We start from the raw sequence: 23,741 nt of genomic DNA on the forward strand, positions 1-23,741 counted from the left end.
GAGTCTGGCAGGAGGGTGAGGGGCAGGGAGGCGCCTCCTTCCCTGGCCCGGCCCAGCGGTTACAGCCATCCCGGCAGAGCCCCACCTCACAGGTGAGCAAACAGCCCGGAAGGGGGTGGTTGGAGGTCACCTGGGGTGCATGGTTTCCACTTAGGAGCCCTTCCTTCTCCTTCCCTCCTTCCTTTGCTCGTCCCCATCCTCTGTCTGCCTTTGGAGACAGGGTTTCATGTAGTCGAGGCTAGCCCCAAACTCACTATGTAGGTGAAGATGACCTTGAACTCCCGACCCTCCTGACTCAGCCTCGGATACACAGTGAGTTCCAAGACTAGCCTGGGCCACGTGACCCTGTCCGCTGCCAGCTTTGAGCCACCTCACCAGCCGGAGGGGATGAATTGTTAATCTGACACAACAATCAACACAGGATGGAGTCTGGCGAGACCTGTCTAGGTCACATGGGCCAGCGGACAAGGCTGTGCGGAATCTGTTTCCTTTTCAAAGCTGTCTTTACTATATGTCCTGTGCATGTGTGTTCCCTGCACAGCAGCAGTGCATGCAGTACACGCGGCGACCAGAAGGGGGTGTCGGGCCCCCTGGAGCTGGCGGTACAGCTGGTTTTGGAAACTGAACCCTGGTCCTTGGAAGAACAGTGTGCCTTCTCAACTGTCCAGCCAGTTCTCCGGCCCAGAGAGCTTTTCTTTTTCTTTCTCTTCAATTTGATTTTTGAGACAGGCTCTCACTTTGTAACTCTGGGGGGCCGAGTACTTCTATGTTGACCTGGAACTCAGAGCTGCTGTTGCCTCTGCCTTATGCCCACCCTGCAAGAACACGGGTGCCATTTGCCTCCCTAGGAGCCAAAAAGACGGAAGTGGAAGAAACAAAACCAGAATAAACAAAAAACAACAACCAGGGGTTGGGGATTTAGCTCAGTGGTAGAGCGCTTGCCTAGGAAGCGCAAGGCCCTGGGTTCGGTCCCCAGCTCCGGGGGGGGGAGGGGGGGAAACAACCAAAACGAGGACAGCATATTAAACAAGTAAGAATTGGGTAGAGATGGGAACTGAGGGAAAACTGGTCCTTAAGACCCACAGCGGGTGCTTTTAAAGGCTTTCGACCAATGTGTCATCATTTGAGCCAGGAGCTCCCCAGCAGGCAATTCGAAAAGAGAATGCAGGTGGCTCGCTGGTTTCAGTCCTTGGTCCCAGATAGCCCCTGGGACATGGCACGGTGTCTCCCGCTGCTCACCTGTGTTTTGGACAGTTAGACCCCGTCTGTGAATGTAGCCACTCCAAATCAAAGGCGGAGCAAAAATAATCCTCTTCCCTAAACATGGCTTCTTAGTTAGCTACTGTGTCAGAGCCCTGGGGCCACCTGTGGCGGACCTCAGCTGAGGCGCTGTCTCCATCAGACTGGCCTGTGGCCGCTTTTGTAGGGCTAGCCTGATGTTGACGGGCATAGCCCACCTCAGGGATGTCCTCCCTGGGCCTGGCTGTGTAAAACAATACTGAGGGAGCTTGGGGAGCAAGCCAGGAAGCAGGGCTCCCGACAGCCCCCACTTCAGGTCCTGCTCTGCTGTCCCTCCGGGCTGCGGTGAGAGCTGGGGGCCAAATGAACCCCCTCCTCCTGAGTCCAGTTGCTTCTGCCTCATTTTAGTCACAGCAGGAGGAAGCTCGATAGGACACAGAACTAGGGCCTGGCTGATCTGGTGCCACTGTTCTGGGAGTCCGTGGAACCAGGTGCCCATGATAGATGAAGTCAGCCACTGGGGTCGCATTTGAAGGTTACACCATTTCTGTTTCCAGTCTCCCCCACCCCAGTGATGTGAAGCTCCTCCCATAGTCTATCGGGAGCTAACCTGCTCCTCCAAGCTTCCCCACCATGTTGGAAGGAAGCCCTTTGCTACTGAGGTGGGAAATAAATCTTTTTTCTCCTCTCCTTTCTCTGTCTGGTATTGTGAGCGCACGTCAGCAAAAGATCGGAACACACTTAATGAATCTTCTTATTATTCTTTCAAAATCACAATTGTGCCTCTGTTCCCACAGCCGCCCAAACATTCTCACCCACACAGGGATTTGAATCTTTAGCCCAGGCTGGCCTTGAGCTCACTATGCACTGGAGAAGACACTGAATTTCTGATCCTCCTGCCTCAGCCACCAGAGTGCTGAGGTGTTGGGTGTGTGCCCAGACCTGACTAAGGAAGTGGCCACTGCACATAGGGACCGGATTCTCCCTGAGTTTGGAGGGTCTGTGCTTTACAAACACGGGTGGAAGAAACTGTATAGATCCTGCGCTGGTGCTGGAACGGGGATCCTCTGGCTAACAAGGTCCGGAGGGGGGCTCTCTTGGCAGAGAACACTGGGCACCCACAGCAAAAGGGTAAGAACGCAAAGGCATGAGATAGAAAATTGTAGGCAGGAAGATGAAGAATCTAGGTTCACTCTCAGCTATGTAGCTAGTTGGAGGCTAACCTGGGCTACACAGGACCCTGTGTTTTAAAAAGTGGCTTGCTGGCTGGCAGTGGTGGTGCACATCTTTTTAATCTCAGCATTCGGGAGGCCCAGGCAGGTGTATTTTTGAGTTCAAGGCCAGCCTGGTCTACAGAGAGAATTCCAGGACAGCCAGGGCTACATAGTGAGGCCCTGTCTCAAACAAATGAGAGAGAGAGAGAGAGAGAGAGAGAGAGAGAGAGAGAGAGAGAGAGAGAGAGAGAGAGTTCTGCTATGGTGCCCACTGCCACTAGTCACAGCACTCAGGGGGTGGAAGCAGGTGGATTTCTGTGAGTTTGAAGCCAAATTGGTCTACACGGAGAGTTCCAAGCTGACCTGGGCTACAAAGAGAGACCTTATCTCAAAAGCACAACAAAACAAAGGACAAGGTCTCACTATGTAGCTCAGGTTTGCAGTGCATGCCCAGCAAGTCTCCTGCCTCAAGCCTTGAAGGACTGTGGTAACTGGAGTGTGCTGTGCCCCACCCCAGGAAGCTCCTCAGTGGGATTCCTGAAGCCTTACCACAGCTTCCTGGGACACTTGTGGCTGCTTTGTGTTACATTCTTTACAGCTGTGTGCATGTGCATGCATGACATGGCTGCCATGTGGACACCAGAGGACAATGCTGTGTGTGTGTATGTATGTGTGTATGTGTGTGCATAAGTGTGTGTATATGTGTATGCATGTGTATATGAGTGTGTGTGTATATATGTATGTGTGTATGAGTGTGTATGTGTATGCGTGTGTGTATGTATGTGTGCATGTGTGTATGTATGTGTATATGTGTGTATGAGTGTATATGTGTGTATATAGGTATGTATGTGTGTATGTGTGTGATGTGCTTATGTGTGTATATGTGCATGTATGTGTATTTATATGTGTGGTGTGTTTATGTGTGTATGTGTATGTATGCATGTGTGTGTATGTGTGTGTATGTGTGTGGTGTGTTTATGGGTGCATGTATGTGTATATGTGTGTGTGTATGCATCTGTATGCATGTGTTGTGTGTGGTGTGTGTGTATATGTGTGTGGTGTGTTTATGGATGCATGTGTGTGTATGTGTGTGCATGTGTGTGTATGTGTGTGTCCTCTCCTTCTTATGGGTACAGGACTGTGAACCTTAGCAGCGAGCACCTTCCTCTGCTGAGCCCTCTCGCAGGCTCTAAGCTCCTCTGCTGTCTTAGTCCTGCTGGGCATTTGCACAGAGTAGGTGCCCAGTAATTGCACCTGTGAATGAACCACACAGGTTCCTCTCCTCCATCTCCAAGGCTCCTAGAGAAAGAAGCAGAAATTTTAAGCAGACTGAGCAGAAGCCTTAGGCTGTGGCTCCCCAGGCAGGGCATCGACCCAGCGAGGGGCGGGAGGGTCTGGCTTTGTTCGGACTGAGGTGGGGGCTTGGGGTGGGGGCGTCCCTGCAGACAGGACTGCCGACAGGGCAGGAGGGGGGCTGCCTCTGCTGCAATCGGGAGCTCTCTCCTCTCTCTCTCTCTCTCCCTCTCCCTCTCTCTCTCTCTCTCTCTCTCTCTCTCTCTCTCTCTCCATACTCGCACACACACACAAAAGCAGGAAACTCACATTAAGCCTATTATCAATATTTTGCCTGGAAAAAAATACAAAAAGCATTTTCTTCTCTGAAAAATTAATAACCTAGAAGGAGTGGGGGCGGGGAGCAGTGCTCGGTGTCTGCTGAGGAGAGAGAGCTCCCCCCTCTCACAGGGAGCACCCGGGGGTCTCCGAGGAGGAGGCCTGGCTCTCCCACCCACTTCAGTGCACCCTGACACCTGCCTGGGCCCCAGCACAGCCCCCCACCATGGACTCACTAACAGAGGCCAGCCCACAACTACCTTCACCCTCCCCCTCTGAAGATGGAGAATCTTCCATGCAGAGCCCAGGCAGCACCCCCACCTCCAGCCCCAGACTGAATCTGCAGCCCCATCCTTGGTACTGTCACAAGGACCTGGTACCCACTTCTGACCACTGTTTGTCACCTTGTGCCCCACATTCAGACATCCAGGAGTGCTCTGGGCGTGCCCCCTCCTCTCCCCGATATCACCTGGCTATGACTCACTAGTTAGACAAAGAGCAATGCATGCCCTGTCTTCATGGTCTGTTAGAGAGAAGATTCTAGATTCTGTTTGAAGGGAGGGAAGTCTGGAAAAGTCACATTCTTCCTGGGTCCCAAGTTTGTTTGTTTGCTTGCTTGCTTCTTTCTTTCTTTCTTTCTTTCTTTCTTTCTTTCTTTCTTTCTTCCTTTGACAAGGTCTTGGTCTTGCTATGTAGCCTAGCATACCTCAAACTCACAACAATCCTCCTGCCTCAGCATCTGGAGTGCTGAGATGACAGCTGTAGACCATTATTACCTTTGGTCTCAGTTTCTCTTTGTTTAAAGCAAGAAGTTCTGACTGGATTTTATATTGTGGGGTCATTGACTTTGCCATCTGTCCCGGTGACCCTGATGGCCTCCTTCTGTGGAGACTGCAGTGTTCTTGAACTATCCAGATGCTGTGGAATCCAGGGGCTCCTTCACACACAGCATCTACAGGGAGAGATGGCGGTGCTTGCCTGTTCTCACCTTAGTAGGAAGGAGGGAGGGACAGAGTTCAAGGCCATCCTATGACACAGTGATTTTGAGGCCAGCCTGGGCTACATGAGATCCTTTCTCAAAGCAAAACAGCATTGTCCATGTTATTGGGGTCTCTAAGGACCCGGAGTTCCCCAAGCCCTTCCCAAGGCAAAATTGGTGCTGGCTGGAACTCCCCTCACGGGCACAATTTCTCAGGGTTATAGTGGGAGCAGGAGCCCTCTGTGCCTCCCCACCTTATCTATCCTGAGCTCTCTCTCTCTCGCCCATGGTGGGGGCTCTGTGCTCTTCATGAGTCTTTTCCACAGGCTAGACCAGTTAGCCACAGGCTAACATTCTTTAACATTAACATAATTTTAACATTAACATTCTTTAAGTTCTTAGATAGTCTCCCTCTATAGCCAAGACTAATCTGAAACTCAGCAATCCTCCTGCCTCATCCTCTCAAGTGCTGGAATCAGGTGTGTACCATTCCACTGGGCTGAGGGTATAGACTTCTAACCCTGCAGCCGGGTGGTCTGGGAGGGCTTCCTGAAAGAGATGACCTCATCTGAGGTTGGAAATGTCTCCTTCTGCCCCACACCCCAGTCCAGCCTTGACTCCTAGTCCTGCTAAGAATGGCAGGCTGTCGGGGGACGGACGCTAGACCCTCTTCCTTGTAGCAGAGCCAGAAGATGTGCTGGGAGGGTTGTCTGCTGGACGGAATATTTTTTCTGAGGCGGCTGCCACGTTTCTTCTAAGGCCGATATTGAACCTTCTTGTCAATGCTGGAGCTGTAAGTGGAAGAAAAAAAATCGCTTAATGGGCTGCTGGAGGCTGGCGCAGGCGGTGGGCGCCCAGGCCTCTGAGAAGGAGGTAGCGCTGGGCCCTTGAAAGGGCCATAGCCACCGCTCCGCGGAGCTTCACACATCTGCTAATCACCTTCCAGGGGGTCACCCCATTTGCGCCCTCCCCCCACTTCCATGAGACAGAGGAACGTACTTTCATGTCCTTAGCCCCATCTGAGACAAGTACTTGAATACTCTCCACGGATGCGTGTGCGGAGGCTGGAACAGGATGTGGGGTGATGGGCTGAGGGGGGATCCCAGTGTGAGGGTGGGAGATGCTCAACCACAGCCAAAGAGGCCTGGGGCTGCACCCAGTGGGAAGGGAAACGGCTGCCAGAAACAATATAGGCAATGACTAGAGGGTCGAGAAGCACAAGGGTTAGATGGATTGAGATCAGGAAGGACAGGCGAAGGAGCAGCCTCGGAAGCTAGAACTAAGAGCAACTGCAGGTGTTTATCTTGGTTCCTCCTTTTCTCTTTTTGGCACTGAGGAGAAACCCGGAGCCTTAAACTGGCTAGAAAGGCCCCTCACTGGGGAAGTCTAGGCAGAGCTCCACCCCTGACCACGCCCCCAGCCCCTCACTGTGGGGTTCTAGGCAGGGTCTTTTTTTTTTTTTTTTTTTTCCGGAGCTGGGGACCGAACCCAGGGCCTTGCGCTTCCTAGGTAAGTGCTCTACCACTGAGCTAAATCCCCAGCCCCTCTAGGCAGGGTCTTTACCCCTGGCCATGCCCCTAGCTCCTCACTGGGGGAGTCTAGGTAGAGCTCCACCCCTGACCACGCCCCCAGCCCCTCACTGTGGGGTTCTAGGCAGGGTCTTTACCCCTGGCCACGTCCCCAGCTCCTCAATGGGGGAGTCTAGGCACAGCTCCACCCCCACGCCACACTCATACCCTAGATCTACTTTTAGAACATTTTTGTCAATAGAGAAAATCTTCACCAGATAAGCTATTTCGCAGGCGCTCTTGCAACACTTGAGAGACTGAGGCAGAAGATTGCTGTGAGTTGAAGTCAGCCTTGGCTACAGAACAACGCCTTATTTTAAGAAGGCAAACATTGTTTTCTTTTAAATTATTTTTGACCTAATCTTCTTTGGTTGAGACAGGGTTTCCTATATAGCCTGTAGCCTGTAACCCAGGTTGGCCCTGAGCTTGCTAGGTAGACCAAGGTGACATTACCTACTGGTTCTCCCACTTCCACTTCCAGAGCCCTGGGATGACAAGAGCAGGTGGAACCAGTAAGGACACAGGGGACACATTACTTGGGCCTCAGCTCCTTCCAGAGTTCAAATTTTATGACTACCTTTGAATTTTGCTGGTGACTGTGTATCACTTCCTAGGAAGATCTACTGGCCACAGTCTATGAGTGGGTTGATTGGCTTGTGAAGATTATCTTTGGCTAAGAGGATCTGCTGTGCCCTCACCTCCTGGGACATTGCAGCCTGGGTCCCTGGAGATGCAGAGGAGGGAGAGAATTTGCCAATCACTTGATCCATCCAACTGGTTAATAAAACAGCCCGCTGGGGAGACCCCGTCAGGAATCCACACACCTGGTTGTCCCAGTGGGTACAGGACCCAGCCTGTGGGTGAAGCCAGTGAGGTAGGGGGCAGAGTAGTGCCTGGGTCTCAGTTCCGTCCGTGGTGTCCCACCCTGTGTCACTCTGCCTGTGTGTGCTGCTATTGGGATGTGTCCATGGGGTGCAGTTCACAGTTATTTCCTCTGTCCTCCAGCTCAACTCCAGGTCCTGGGGGACTGAGCAAGGTTTGTCATCCAGCACTTGGGAAGCAGAGACAGAAGGATGGCAGTGAGTTTAAAGTCACCCTTGGAGTGATTTTACGTACGGAGTTGGAGAATAGCTGGGCTCCACAGCAAGACACTGTCCCAAAAACACAGACAGCCAAGGACCGGTGAGAGGGCTCAGTTGGTAAAGGGACTTAACTCCAAGCCTGGTGACCAGTGTTCAAGCCCAAGACACACACACACACACACACACACACACACACACACACACAGATAAATACACAGAGAGAGACAGACACACACATACAGACACACATACGCACACAGACAGACAGACACACATAGAGACAGACAGACAGACACAGACATGGACACAAACACACACAGACAGACACACACATACAGAAACACACACATACGCACACAGACAGACAGACAGACACACACACATACACATGCACGCACACAGATAGACACACAGAGACAGACAGACAGACACACAGACACACACACATGCACACACACATGCACATACACAGAGACACTTCGGCCTGACTTCGGATATCCAGCACCACATAAAGAACTAGCTAGTGCACACCTGTGACCTCACATGGGAATGGCGATGACACTGAGCTTCTCATCCCCCTGCCTCCACTTCTTGCTGTCTTCTCCGCTGTAGTGCATGCTGGGATGGCAGGCACGTCCCACCGTGCTTTGGTTTGTGTGAGATGAGGTCTTACTGACTTTTAGTTGCCGTAGTATGTGATTGTGAGAGAGCACACGCATGGTGCACATGCAGGTGCCTGAGCACAATTTCTGAGAATGGGTAACTCTCCTTCCACCTCATGGGTCCTGGTATTGAACTCAGGGGATCAAACTTGGTCGCAAGTGCACTTACCAGCTAGTCACTGACACTCATATTTTATTAGTGTGTCGGTGTGTGAGTATATGAGTGTGTGTGTGAGTGTGTGTGTGTGTGTGTGCATGGTGTGGAAGCCAGCGGTGGACATCAATGCTCTCTCTACCTCATTCATTTTTGTGTTTAAATTGTATTTATTTGACTCTGTATTTGTGAGTGCTTTGTCTGTGCACCGTGTGCATGCAGTACCCACAGATGTCAGAAGGGGGCTCCGGGACCCTCTGCAAGAGCAGTCAGTGCTGTAACCACTGAGTCACCTCTTCCGCTTTATTTTGCTATTTTGTTTGAGGCTTGGTCTCCCTCTGTAGACCAGACTGGCCTGGAACTCACAGAGACCCACCCCTCTCTGCCTTTCCAGTTTGGGGATAATGGCATGTGCCACTACATCCTGAGATGTTTGTGTGAGACAAGGCCTCACTCTATACCCCAGGCTGGCATCTAACAACCTTGGGCATCCAGCACGCTGGGGTGACAGTGTAAAATCCCACCGCATGAGCATATTCACAAGCACAGGTACAAAACTCTAGCCACACAGAGGGCCTGCTCAATCACGCACACCCAAGCACACTCCAGCACTAAGCCTCCCCCAGGCTCCCATACAGGCACTGTCCTCCAGCCCACCACCCAGCCCTTGCTCCATTAGAAGGGACCTCTTCCAATGGCCAACCAGTTTGTCCTTTGATGAGAGCCATCTTTTATCTTCCACAACACTCCCTTCCCGCCAGTCCCTGTCTCCCTCCCCAGCCTTACTCCATAACTAGGTTAAGATAAAAATTGAATCCCAGTGTCTGTATTCAGAAATAACCCTGCACAGCCTGGTCAGTGGCACGAGCTCCAGCCCTGAGGAGCTGACAGGCAGAAGCTGGAGAGGGGCAAGAGGGGAGCACAGGGGAGCAGGGGGAGCAGAGGGAAGTGGGAGGAACTAGTAGCAACCAGATGTGGCACTTGGGCAGAGCTGCAACATGCTCAGGGGACTGTAATGGCTCCCAAAGACAGGCACACAGACTTGCACAGACAGGCACACAAACTCCCACAGACAGGCACACAGGCTCCCACAGACAGGCACACAGGCACCCACAGACAGGCTCCCACAGACAGGCACCCACAGACAGGCACACAGGCACCCACAGACAGGCACCCACAGATAGGCACACAGACTCCCATAGACAGTCACCCAGGCTCTCACAGACAGGCCCACAGGCACCCACAGACAGGCACCCACAGATAGGCACACAGGTACCCACAGACAGGCTCCCACAGACAGGCTCCCCCAGACAGGATAGGCACACAGACTCCCATAGACAGGCACCCAGGCTCTCACAGACAGGCACCCACAGACTGCTCCTTTTCTTTCTTATTATTTTTGTGTTTTCCATTTTATTTATTTACTTTGTATGTGCCTGTGGAATGTCAGCTCTCTCCTTGTATCCTGTGGATCTCAGAGATGAAATCCAGGTCACCAGGCTTGGCAGCAGGCCTTCTTACCATCAGGCCATCTTTTCACCCTCTCTTTTCTTCTCTTTTGTGTCTTTAAAGGCAGTTAGGTGGCTTGAGTCAACACTGCTTCCTCCTTACTCTTGCTTAGGTTTGAGGGAGACTGTGAGAACCAGGGAGACGATTTGTGTGGTGTGTGTATGTGTGTGTGATGTGTGTGTTTGTGTGTGTCTGTGTGTGTATATATATATATATACATATATGTATATATATACATATACATATATGTATATATATGTGTGTGTATGTGTTTGTGTGGTGTGGTATGTTTTTGTGTATGTGTCTGTGTGATGTTTGGGTGTGTTTGTGTATGTCTGTGTATGTATGAAATGTCTCTCTGTGAGTGTGTGTGTGTGTGTGAGTGTAGTCTCTGTCTGAAAGTCAGTTGTCTTTCTCATGCAAACTACAGCGTGTTTTTTTGAGCCAGGATCTTCCTGAGCTTCCTAGGTTGTTATCCTAGGCTGGTGCTCCTCCCCCTCACAGGTATAGGCTGAAACAAACACCATGGCTGGCTTTTACCTAGGTGCCATCAGTGGGCACACCAGTTCTCCCATGTGCCCTTCCAGACTGAACTGGGCTGCTTCTTAAGAGGCTCCTTACCCTCGGGAGTGAGTTTTGCACCTCATAATCTCTAGGTAGGCCATCACTATTCAGCCACACCAAGCTTACTTAAAAATAATATTTAAAGATTTATTTTATGTATGTGCATACACTGTAGCTGTCTTCAGACACACCAGAAGAGGGCATCAGATCCCATTACAGATGGTTGTGAGCCACCATGTGGTTGCTGGGAATTGAACTCAGGACCTCTGGACCAGCACCAGTGCTCTTAACTGCTGAGCCATCCTTCTAGATCCCTTAAAACATTTTCTTATTACATTATATTTAATGCGTGGAGAGACACATGCCAAAAACAGTGTTGGAGTTGGCCTTGTCCAGTTACCAGTGGGGCCCTGGGTGGAATTTGGGTCACTAGGCTTGGTGGCATCGTGCCACTGGCTCCAGCTTTCTATTTGGACACAGGATTTTACTGTCCATGCTGACTGACCTTGAGCTTCCTCTGTAGCCCAGGCTAGACTTGAAATTCTCTTGCCTCAGCTTCAGGAGTAGGGAGCATATCAGATGGATGAAACCATGCTTGGCTCTGGATTTGGCCTTATTTATCTATCTCTTTAATTTTACTGATTGATTGATCGATGGATTGATTGAGGCAGAGTCTCTCTATGCAGCCCTGGCTGTCCTGGAGCTCACTCTGTAGGCCAGGCTAGACTCACTCACAGAGATTGGCCTGCCTTTGTCCTGAGTGCTGGGATTAAATGTGTGTGCCACCGTGCCTGGCCTAGCTTTCGATGGTCTGAATTACCTCTTGTATAATTTCAGCTCTGGGGATGAAACCAGAACCTCTTTACAGTGCTAGGGGTGCACACGCTGAGCTCCTAGCCCCAAACTGCATTTCGGTTTTGTTTTGTTTTGTTTTTTAATATGGAACGCCTCATGAATTTGCCTGTCATCCTTGCGCAGGGGCCATGCTAATCTTCTGTGTCGTTCCGATTTTAGTGTATGTGCTGCCGGAGTGAGCACACATTTCTGTCTTATTTTGCATGTTAGGAGAGTCCTCTACCACAAACACAGCAGTTAGCAGCAGGTCGTTGCGTTTTTCTGTTTTGAGAAAGGCTTTCCCTGGAGCACTTCATCCTCCTGCCTCAGCAAGACGGCTGGGATCATCAACATGGACCCACAAGGGGTTTTGCAACAAGCAGGCAACCTAAGTTCAATTCCCACAAATTGTCCTCTGGTCTTTATGCACATGGCATATAGCACGCACACACAAACAAATATAATTCACAAAACGCTTACAGTACAATTTAATTTAAAGAATTTAAATAATTGTCTCTGTGCACAGCCAGAGGCTTTGGGTTCCCCGTGCTGCTGGATGAGGGGCCTAGCATGGCTCAGATGCCCAGAGAACCAGGCGCTGACTTTGGTCCCGCCCCCGTGCACTCTGACCTCATCCTGACGGGGGTCACATCTGCAAAGATCTGAACCCCAGGGAAATGACGATAGAGTCTGAAGCCTTTAAGCTCCGAGGGTTTCACTCAAGTGGCCTCCGGGGATCCTCCCCGTCTTCCCCCAATTCCCGCCTCCCGGGTATCTGGTCTCCCGCTCTCGGTTTTCTGGGTTTGCCGCGCCGACGTGCCCCGCAGCCCCCCTCCACCGCCCTGCATCCCCGAGATAAGAAACAGGTCAATATAGTGCCTCGGCTGCCATCCCCGCTGCGCGTCCCGGGAAGGTCAGGGGACGGCGGCATCGACCCGCGCCCCAAGCCAGGCCCGGAGCCGCGCTGACCGGCTGACCGCGCCCGGAGCGCCGGCCAATGGGAGCGCGCACACCGCGGTTGCCTAGCAACCCGCGGGGCAGAGGGGCGGGGCCGGCGGGTCTGCGGGGCGCGGTCGATGCGGAGCATGCGCAACTGGGTGCGCGGGAGCTTGGCGCCCGCGAGCCATCGATCGCCAGCGCAGCCCCAGGATAACGACCGGTCTGCAGGCGCCCAGGGAGCCTCCCCGTCCGCAGCCCCCGGGGGGCGTAGGTTCGAATCCCGCCGCCCCAGGTGGGAGCAGGCTCGCGGGCCGGGAGGCGTCCTTTTCAGAAGAGGACCTAGTGGACAGGGACCAGAGAGGTCTGGAGAGTCGGGACAGCGGCGTGACTCCCCACCTCCGGAGCCTCCTCATGCTCCCCTTCCTCCCTACCCCTCCATCCCTTCGTTCCCCTCTCTGTTTCTCTGGATTCCTCCGAGTTGAGTCAGGAAGTTTCCCCAGAATTGGCAGATGAACCTCGCCCCACGATGTCCATGTTTTCTGCACGGGCTTGGGAGATTGGAGAGTCCACAGTGGCACTCCTACTTCCAGACCACTCTAGCCATGAGCTGCTAATGAGCCCTTGCTGAGCCCCCTCAAACCAAGCAGAGTTCGGGGGTCAGAAATGAGAAGCGAGGGTGCTGGTGGGACTGACTGGCTGCTTCCGGGGAGGAGGAGCTCAGAGTGTGGGTCCTCAGAGTGTGGGCATGAGGGGTCTTCTGTGTGGGTGTGGAGGGGGAGTGTGGGCATTGGAGGTGTTCCTCTTGCTTCTGCTGCTTCTCATGGTTGCTAGCCTTCCTTGGCCTTACCCTTCCATAGCCCCTGCCTCCGTCCCACAGGGGCCTCTGGATCCCTGCAGAGCTTCTTTTTCTAAGGACACTCATCACCACTGTACTAATAATTCCATCCAGGGGCTCTGACTGCATTCTGACCAGGTCATGTTCGCAAAGACAACGCGGACCCCAGAAGCCCTTAAACCCAACCGATTTTACACAAGCAGCCCCACAGGACCGCACTCTCACTTGCTCTGAGTCTACTCCAGTATCCCGGGGCCATCTTCCTCTGGCGTGCCTGGCACCCATCGAAGGTTCCATGCAGGAAGAGACACTGTCAGTTCCTGGTCTGTGCATCAGAGACAGTGCCTGAGAATGTGGTTTGGGCAAACAGCAGGAGAGCTGCACTGAGTGGGTCTCCCCGGATATAATGGTGGTGTAAAAAGTAGAGACCCCTCACTCCTGAACACATGCAGGGCATGAGGGGGTCCCGATTGTCGCCCACCTCCCTGGAGCAGGCATACAGGCACACATACAAGCCTGTGTTATAATGAGATGAAAGTCAGGAACATGCGTGAAAATGCCGCCATGAGGAACAGCAGCCCCATTATCTCTTTCCAGAATGTTCAGCCACCTTAAAGCTGTCCGAGGGCTGGAAAGATGGCTCAGCGGTTAAGAGCACTGACTGCTCTTCCAGAGGTCCTGAGTTCAATTTCCAGCAACCACATGGTGGCTCACAGCCATTTGTAATGGGATCCGATGCCCTCTTCTGGTGTGTCTGAAGACAGAGTGTACTCATATTCATTAAGTAAATAAAATCATTAAAAAAAGGAGGGTGGTTGGGGATTTAGCTCAGTGGTAGAGCGCTTGCCTAGCAAGCGCAAGGCCCTGGGTTCGGTCCCCAGCTCCGGAAAAAAAAAAAGAAAAAAAAAAAAAAAAGCTCTGTCCGAGAACCACCCTCCTGTCCTGTCTCAGTCCCTAGCACTCACAAACCCACTCTTTGTTTCAGGTTGCCTGCTCTGAGAGTCCTGTCATGAAGTCCACACTGCTGTTTGTGTTTGGATCTCTCAGGCAGCAAATGTCCCCACGGTCGCTCCACTCCAAGCCTCGACCTTGTTCAAGGCTAAGTAATACTCCAACGTATGAGATGGACGACTTTTAAAATCTTTTTTGAAAAAGATGTATGAATGTATGTATATATGTATGAATGTATGTATGTATGAGTGTAAGTATAAATGTATGTATGAATGTATGTATGTATGAGTGTAAGTATGAATGTATGTGTGTATGTGTGAATGTATGTATGCATGCATGTATGAATGTATATATGAATGTATGTATATGTGAATGTATGTATGTGTGAATGTATGTATGTGTGTATGCATGCATGTATGTATGTGTGTATATATGAATGTGTGTATTCATGCCTGCATGTATGTATGTATGCATGTATGAATGGTATGTGTGTATTTGTATGTATGAATGTATGTTTGCATGCATGTATGTATGAATGTATGTATGAATGTATGTATGCATGCATGCATGTATGAATGAATGTATGTATGAATGTATATATGTATGTGTATGTATGAATGTATGTCTGTATGTATGAATGTATACATGCATGTATGTATGTATGTGAGTGCTCTATTTGCGCTATGGGCTTAGCCTTCCCCATTGATCACTAATTGAGAAAATGCCTTAGAGCTGGGTCTCATGGAGGCATTTCCTCCACTGGGGCTGCTTCCTCCCTGATGACTCTAACTTGTGTCAAGCTGACACAAAACCAGCCATACAATATGGAAGAATGACCTTGAAGTCCCGATCTTTCTGCCTCTGCCTCTGGAAAGCTGGGATTAAAAGCACGAGCCACTGCTTCAGGTTTTAAAGACCTCCTTTGACAATGTCTGAGTTAAGAGAGCTCAAAGCCCCGTCTCCTCTCCCCCAGGTCCCCCCATCAAGTGCCACACACCATGGGTTTTCTTGATTGGTTCCAAACCCCAAAGAAATCCATTTTTTTTTTTCACATAGGAGTGAGTATAGCCATGGAACCTTAGCTGAGGCGAGGAAGGGAGGCAGGGAGGCCCCGGGCTCCGGTGGGGGTCAGAGGGAGGGGGTTACTGATGGTTTAGCCCTGGCAACTGCTGCAGGGTTGGGTCTGGGCTCGGAGGCAAGAGGGAGCCAGGTGGGGTGTTCTCGAAGCTTCTGCCAACTCCCTTGCTTGGAGGGGGAACCATGTAGCCTGAAAGCTAGGGAGATCTGCCTTCAGGAAAAGGGAGGGATAGGCTGGGTGTGGTGGCACCAGCTTTTAGAGGCAGGAGGATCTCTGTGAGTTCAAGGCCAGTCTGGTCTACAGAGAGAGTTTCAGGACAGCCAGGGCCACACAGAGAAACCCTGTCTCAAAAAGACAAAACAAAACGAATTAAAAAAAAAAAAGACTGACAGAAAGAAGGACAAGAGGACTTAGAAATGAGATGGGGCTGGGCAGGCAGGGATGCCTTCACAAGGCTGGGTCAGCAGCTGAGGGAGGAGCAAGGCAGGCTGGGTGCATGCAGCTAGACTTTCAGCAGGACAGGTCAGAGGTGAACTATGGTGGTTTTAGAGCAGATTTTTTCTTTCTTTTTTTCTTTTTTTCTTTTTTTTTTTCCAGAGCTGGGGACCGAACCCAGGGCCTGGCGCTTGCTAGGCAAGCACTCTACCACTGAGCTAAATCCCCAACCCCTTTAGAGCAGATTTAGTCCTGCTAAATCTGGGTAAATTAGGATGATGGAACTTGAAAGTTAAAGTCCGGGGTTGGGGATTTGGCTCAGTGGTAGAGCGCTTGCCTAGCAAGTGCAAGGCCCTGGGTTCGGTCCCCAGCTCCGGGGAAAAAAAGAAAGGAAAAAAAAAAAAAGAAAGAAAGTTAAAGTCCTCTGCTCACTGGCCACCTGAGGCACAGAAAGGTTAAGAAACCAATTCACGGTAACCCAGGAGACCAGCCACTTCACGCTGAGGCCAGAGGTCAGTGTCACACTGCCTCCTAATTTCTTTTAAAGATGAGTAGCTGTCTTCAGACACATCAAAAGAGGGCGTCGGATCCCATGGTTGTGAGCCACCATGTAGTTGCTGGGAATTGAACTCAGGACCTCTGGAAGAGCAGTCAGTGCTCTTAACCGCTGAGCCATCGCTCCAGCCCTTTTGTTTGTTTTGAGTAGGGTCCAACTATGTAGCCCAGGCTGGCTCCAAATTCCTACAGATCCGCCTGCCTCTGCCTCCCAGAAATTCCAGCCACCTCCAGGCTCCCCACTGAACCCTGAGTTCACTGGTTTGGCGAGATGCTAGTTAGCAAGCGCTGGGGATCCTCTCTGTCTGCCCTGGACTCACACACCTGCCTGGCCCTGCCCTATCGTTTATATGGGTCTTGGGGCCCAGAATGCAGGTCCTCGGGCTTCTGTGGGAAGCGCGAAGTTGGTCCCTGAGCGCCACTTTTTCTCATTTCTATTCTGAGTCACCCAAAAGAGCTGGGGACTAAGTGATCCTTTACAGACGGGGCCTCTGCAACTCCTCCTGTAGCTGAGGATGACCTCGAATTCCTGATACTCCTGCCTCCACCTCCCCAAGGCAGGCAGGCACTCGTCACCAGGTCTGGTTTATGTGGCGCTGGGGATGGATGCACCCAGGGCCTTGTGTTACTCAAGGCGAACAGTCCGTCCACTGAAGCCGGGTCTGGGGAAGCTGCTGGAACCCCGACTCCCACTAGCCTAGGTGCCAAACCCTGGCGTTGCTGCATGGAGAACTGCGTGAGGCCTGGGATTCCCGGGGGCCCTCGTACCCCCACCTCCACTCCCCCACCCCGTCCCGGGCTAAGGGGACGGAGGGGAGGGTCTGTTCTGACCGCCTCCCCCAGCCCACAGCAGCGGCGCACCGATCAGCAGCGCCGATCGATCGATGGCGTATTGAGCACTTTTCAAGCTCGGGTGAGTTTTGCGGATTCAGTGTAAACCGCAGGTTGGGCCCCCGCTCGCATCGACCTGGGCGCGGGAGCCCCCTCCTTGCCGTGCTGACAGCTCCGCACCCCGTGCAGGGCGCCCCAATCCTCCCGGGACCCCGCAGAGAAGATAGGCTGAGAGGAGATGGAGGGGGCTGCGCAGGAGGACAGGACTGTGTGCAGGACCTGCAGGGAACCTGGGAGCCAGGGAGGGTGGTAGGCAGAATGGGAGGCCTCGCTAGGGAGTCGCAGAGACGGGGGCAGCAGCCACTTCCTCAGCAATCCTTAGTTCCTGTCTCACCAGGCACCACCTTCCCTAACCTTGTGACTCAGCCTTGTGCTGCTGGAGACCTCACTCTATGCTCAGGCCTCCCCAGAGTCACCTGTTTGGCTTCAGCACCTGTGACTCATAAGACATGCTTCAAAAGAGGGGAGGAAGGGAGAGGGACAGACCAGACACTGGAACAAGGGTTTCCAGTGTGTTCATACACCATGCTGCCCACTCTTCCTCAAACTTCCTTCAAACTCTACCCCAGGTTCCCTGTCCCATTACCCATGCACCCACCATCCACCCATCCATCCACCCACCCGCCCACCCACCCTCCCATCCATCCTCCCATCCACCCACCACCCACCCATCCATCCATCCATCCACCTACCCATCCATCCACCCACCACCCATCCACCCACCCACCCACCCATCCATCCACCCACCCACCCACCCATCCACTCACCCACCCACCCATCCATCCACCCACCCATCCATCCACCCATCCATCCACCCATCCATCCACCCACCACCCATCCACCCATCTACTCACCCACCCATCCATCCACCCACCCACCACCCATCCACCCACCTATCCACCTACTCACCCACCACACACCACCCATCCACCCGCCCACCCACCCATCCATCCACTCACCCACCCACCACCCATCCACCCACCCACCCATCCACCCATCCACCCACCCACCCACCCACCCATCCACCCATCCACCCACCCATCCACCCATCCACCCATGGGCAGTGGGTGGAGAGTAAATGAAGAGACTGGTGATAGGTGGGGTGGAGGTGTCTGGGTAGATAGATAGATAGATAGATAGATAGATAGATAGATAGATAGATAGATTTTATAAAAAAAAAGTCCAAAGCTGTGCGAGGGTGCTCGTCGCCGGATACTTCAGACATCTGGTCGACCTCCTTCAAGAGGAAAAAAAAAAAAAACAGACAGTGCCGGCGGGGAGTACTGGTCGACCTCTGAGAAGCTCAGAGGAAAGAGTATATGTGTGTGTGCATATATATATATAATATATAATATATATTATATATATATATAAAAAAAACGTGTGTGTGGAAGGATGGTGAGCAGAGGGTTAGATGGTGGTGAGTGGCAGTGTCCTCTCTCCCATGTTCTCGATATCTTCACCTCACACTGCGTGCAGCATCTTAAGCAGATGTGGCCAGTACTGGGAGCTCTGTGGAGAGGAGCAGGGGGTGCTGAGCCTCACAGAGCGAGATGGAAGGAAAAGCCAGAAGTGAAAAGCAAGTCACTGGGACAGACAAGGCTGGGCACCCGCTCCCAGCCTCTTCCTGATCTCCGGGTGCAGGCTGTGGGTACCACCGTCCTAGCCGTAGGGAAGCAGGCGGTAGGGTAGAGAGACCACCATGTCCCAGTGCAGGCCGGAGCCAGCAGCTCTGAGATCCCCCTTCATAATTAATAAATGAAGACGGTTGTTCATCGATGGAGCTGTGAAGAGAATATTGATTTTAACCCAGCGCTCTGTGTGTGTGTGTGTGTGTGTGTGTGTGTGTGTGTGTGTGTGTGTTAGCTTTTTACACCTCATTTGGAACTCGGTTTCCCAGGGGAGTCTTAAGACCAAAAGACACTTGCAAGTCTTCAGCAGGGTGGGGAGTGGGGGCTATGATAAAGGGGGAGATGGGGGGAACCGGGAGGCAAAAGAGCCACAGAAGCCTCGCTCATCTCGGTGGAGGTCGCCGGTGCTGAGGCTGCCTGTCTCCCGGAGCATATTTGAATATCTGATTGAGGATCAATTATTGGCTGTGTGGGGAAAGTTCACTGGGCAGTTCCCAGCAGGCCATGGGGGAAGCCCGGGGGTGGGAAGTAAGTTGTTTATATTTCTTTATTCCACCAACAGCGCACAGGTAAGGGTGCACATTGCGGTGAGATGAACTTGACGGATGACCAGAAACTGCAAAACTGTACCAGGCTGCCATCTCTGAGAGCGCTTGGACGAGTCTTGTGGTCCAGGGTACCAGCTGATCGGATTGTGTGCACGATGGAAGAAAGTTCACAAACACAGCTAGAGATGAAATCGTCCTCAGAGACACCGCCATGCCTGGCTGCTCTTTCTGATGGAAAATACATCTTCAGGGGAAGGAAGAATAAGAGGACATCATGGTGCAAAGCAATGACTGTTGACACTGCTTCTCAAGGGTGGGAACTTTGAAGCTGGGTATGGTGGCCACATCTGGCATCCAGACCTGGGAGGTGGAGGCAGGAGGATCAGGCGTTCAAGGCCCGAACAACATAAGAAGCCCAGTGCTAGCCTAGGCTGTACGAGACCCTGAATCAAAAAGGTGGGGCGGGGGACATGACTCTGAGGTTAGGAGCTACTCTTGAAGAGGATCAGGGCTCTGTTCTCAGCCCCTTCATCAGATGGCTCCCCTGATGCCACATACACTCACACAGACACAGACACAGACACAGACACAGACACAGAAAAGAACACAGTTTTATTTTACTCTTAGACAAAATGATACCATGAAATAGCATGTTCTCCCTCACTACCCTCTACCCATCTCTTCTGTTGTTGGTGGTGTGTTTTCCAGACAGGGTCTCTCTACACAGCACAGCCCTGGCTGTCCTGGGCCTCACCTCTCTCTGTAGACCAGACTGGGCTCGACTCAGAGATCCTCCTGCCTCTGTCTCTCAAGTGGGATTGAAAGGTTCACACCATGCTGGGTTCCCACGTGGTGTGTGCGTATGTGTGTATGTGGTGTATGTGGTTTGTGCGTGTGTATGTGTGTGTATGAGTGTGTGTGTGGTGTATGTGGTTTGTGTGTGAGTGTGTGTGTGTGTGGTGTATGTGGTTTGTGTGTGTGTGTGGTATATGGTGTGTGTGTGTGTGTGGTGTATGTGGTTTCTGTGTGTGTATGTGTGTGTGTGTGGTGTATGTGGTTTGTGTGTGTGTGAGTGTGTGTGTGTGGTGTGTGTGGTGTATGTGGTTTCTGTGTGTGTATGTGTGTGTGTGTGGTGTATGTGGTTTGTGTGTGTGTGAGTGTGTGTGTGTGGTGTGTGTGGTGTATGTGGTTTCTGTGTGTGTATGTGTGTGTGTGTGGTATATGTGGTTTGTGTGTGTGTGAGTGTGTGTGTGGTGTATGTGGTTTCTGTGTGTGTATGTGTGTGTGTGTGGTATATGTGGTTTGTGTGTGTGTGAGTGTGTGTGTGGTGTATGTGGTTTCTGTGTGTGTATGTGTGTGTATGTGGTGTGTGTGAGTGTGTGTGTGGTGTATGTAGTTTGTGTGTGTATGTGTGTGTGTGAGTGTGTGTGTGTGTGTACGTGGTGTGTGTGGTGTATGGTGTGTGTGTATTCCTGTGCACTCCTGTGGTGGGGGTGGGGCAGAGGCTGAAGCAGGATATTGTCTTCCCTTAGTAGCTCTTGGTGAGCCTGAAGCTGGATGAATTAGGCCTAGACCCCTCCTTTCTTAGCTGAGGCTGCAGTGAGCTCTTCTGCCTCTGGCTCTTTTGTAAGTGCTGGTGATTTGAACTGGGGTCCTCCTCTTGTATAAAATACCTTATGTTATCTTTATGTACCTGGATGTCTGTGTCCCACACATGTGCCTGGTGCTCACATAGGCCAGATGAGGGTATCGATCTCCTGGAACCACCACGTGGGGACTGGGAACCAAACCTGGGTCCTCGACAGCAGCTGGTGCTCTGACCTCTGACCCAGCACACACACCATTACCCCAAACTCTACCTCAGGACTGGGGACATAGCTCTGGGGTAGAGCCCTTTTGCCTGCAATACCCTCATTGAGGTGCTGAGGCAGGAGAATAAGGAGTTCAAGGTCATCCTCAGTTCCACATGGAGTTTGGGGCCTGCAGCTTCGTGAGGCTCTGTCTGAAAAAACGGCTGAAGGACAGGCGGACAACAGTGTGTGTCAGGGACAGGGTGGGGCAGCAGAGGGGGAACTTCAGTCCTTACATTTGTCTTAGCAAATGTCTTTCCACCAGAAGTAAGAAATGCCATTGTCTGATCAGGTGATCCATGCTTTGGTTAACTCTCCAATCATCAATATTGTAATCTATAACTATCTTTTTTTTTCTTTTCTTTTTTTCGGGGCTGGGGATTGAACCCAGGACCTTGCGATTCCTAGACAAGCGCTCTACCACTGAGCCAAATCCCCAACCCCAATCTATAACTATCTAAACTTTAATTTAGGGCTGGAGGGGAGACTACATGGTAAAGAAGACCCAAGTCTGGTCTCCTGTAGCTGGATCTGGCAACCCCAACTATCCAGGATTCAGACTTTGGGCCTTCACAGGACCCTGCATGAAAAGACACAGAGATGGAGAGATTAAATCAGCCGGATGGTGGAGCACACTTTAATCCCAGCACTTGGGAAGCAGATGCAGGTGGATCTCTGGGTTCGAGTCCAGCCTGGTCTACAGAGCAAGTTCCAGGATAGCCAGGGTTACATCAAGAGACCCTGTCTTGGGGCTAGAGAGATGGCTCAGCAGTTAAGAGCACTGACTGCTCTTCCAGAGGTTCTGAGTTCAATTCCCAGTGACCATGTGGTGGCTCACAGACGTCTGTAATGGGATCCGATGCCCTCTTCTGATGTGCAAGTGTACATGCAGGCAGAACTCCATACATAATAAATAAATAAATAAATCTTTAAAAAAAAAAAGAAGAAGAGAGACCCTGTCTTAAAGACAAAACAAAATGGTAGTGTCTTACAGTATCTGTGTTCCCTCTATATATGTAATGGTTTCTATTCCAGGAGCACACAGAAGTCAGGGCCATCTCACTGGCTTGCTCCGCCATGACTAACCTGGGACTTGCCGTTGTCCTGCCTGCCTCTTCTCAGGAGTCTGGCTCACTAGATGTGTCACTGTGTCTGGCACACACGTGAGTTTTAGAATAATTGTACTGTCCTCAATTTGTAGGGAAGAGAGGACAAGGCTACACTTGATTTCAGCCACAAGAGGCAAAATGTGGGGGACATTGAGCTGGGCTTTTGACTGACATTGAAATAAAAATGTATGGATTTTAGAGAGGAAATTGACATTTTTACATCTATTGGATCCTTTCATCTTGCTCTGGGAACATCCTAGCCCCTCCGTGTTCTCTTCTGGCTTCTTAGAAGTTTCCCCCACTGTACCATTTTATTGACTGCTAATCAACAAAACCTATTTAAAGTGTTTTTTTCTATTTTTAAATTTTAGTCACTTTAAAGTCTCTCTCTCTCTCTAGTGTGTGTGTGTGTGTGTGTGTGTGTGTGTCTGTGTGTCTGTCTGTGTGCATGCAGTACCTGCAGAGGCCACAAGGTGGCGTGAGATGCCCCAGAACTGAAGTTACATGTTTATGAGCTGCCATGTGGGTGCTGGGAATTGAACCTGGGTCCTCTATAAGAGCAGCCAGTACTCTCATCGCTGAGAAGTAGGGTCTCTCTCTGCCTCCTGCATCTTCCTCACAAATGCCGGGTCTGCAAGTTTGTGGCACCACAACCCAGCCATAGAGATTGGCTTGAATGAATGGACACCTCTTCTTGAGGTCTCTCCTGGTAGGAGAGTCCATGATGCCAGACACCCTCTGAAATCAATGACATTGAATTCGTGTCCCGTTGCAGATGTCATACCCTCTCTGACAGACATCTTGACTGTCTGGTTTTCATGACCCATCCCTAGCTCCCTTCTCCCTCCTGCCTTCCTGGAGTTGCAGAACATTAAAGACCACCCAAACTGCTCTGCATGGGACAGAGACTCTTGGGGGACAGGCAGGGCAGAATGGGCCAGGTCCACAGGATTCTGACTGTGGGTTCAGTCCCCACCCACCATGCCACAGTGCTGTGGGTCTCCCACCTTAAGCCCCTGCAAGTGCATGGCGGCTCGGCTCCTGGCAGTGTTACTGAGGGATCTTTCCTCTGAGGGTTTGTCATCCATCCCAGCTCTTCCCCTCTCCTCTCACTGTTCAGGACCCTCCCTGTCATGGAACACCACACTGTGTGTCGTTCTGTGTCCTGGTCTCTCACTGCACTGTGTCTTCAAGGCCCCTCCATGTGGGGAGGCATCAGAGTTTCACCCCTGTCCATGCTTGAGGAATTCAGTGCGTGTGGATGGACCACACTGAGCCTGTCTGTTCCTCGTGGACGCTGTGCTGACGCCATGATGCGTGCAGTGTGGAATGTTAGCTTAGGGGTTCGCGTGGTATTTAAACTTCCTCTGCTGGGACACCGCCCTAGTTTGCAGCCTGGCCTTCTGCAGGTTCTCTTTTCCCCACCCTTTCGACCTTTAACACTAGACAAGAGGGGAAGGAAGGATGGAGGGTAAAGGGGAGGCGTTAACGTTAGACTACGTC

At 51.6% G+C, this 23,741-nt stretch overlaps 1 non-coding gene across 1 annotated transcript; it reads right to left on the bottom strand.

Annotated features, from left to right (window-relative positions):
• Nucleotides 1–11,515: 11,515 nt before the first annotated feature.
• LOC120093905 (U6 spliceosomal RNA) lies at nucleotides 11,516–11,620 on the bottom strand. The gene has a single exon (XR_015626276.1). It is a non-coding gene; the product is annotated as a U6 spliceosomal RNA (small nuclear RNA).
• Between the last annotated feature and the right edge of the window lie 12,121 nt (nucleotides 11,621–23,741).

Source organism: Rattus norvegicus, chromosome 7 (assembly GCF_021556685.1).
Source record: "Rattus norvegicus strain SHRSP/BbbUtx chromosome 7, alternate assembly SHRSP_T2T, whole genome shotgun sequence".
Lineage (NCBI taxonomy): Eukaryota > Metazoa > Chordata > Mammalia > Rodentia > Muridae > Rattus > Rattus norvegicus.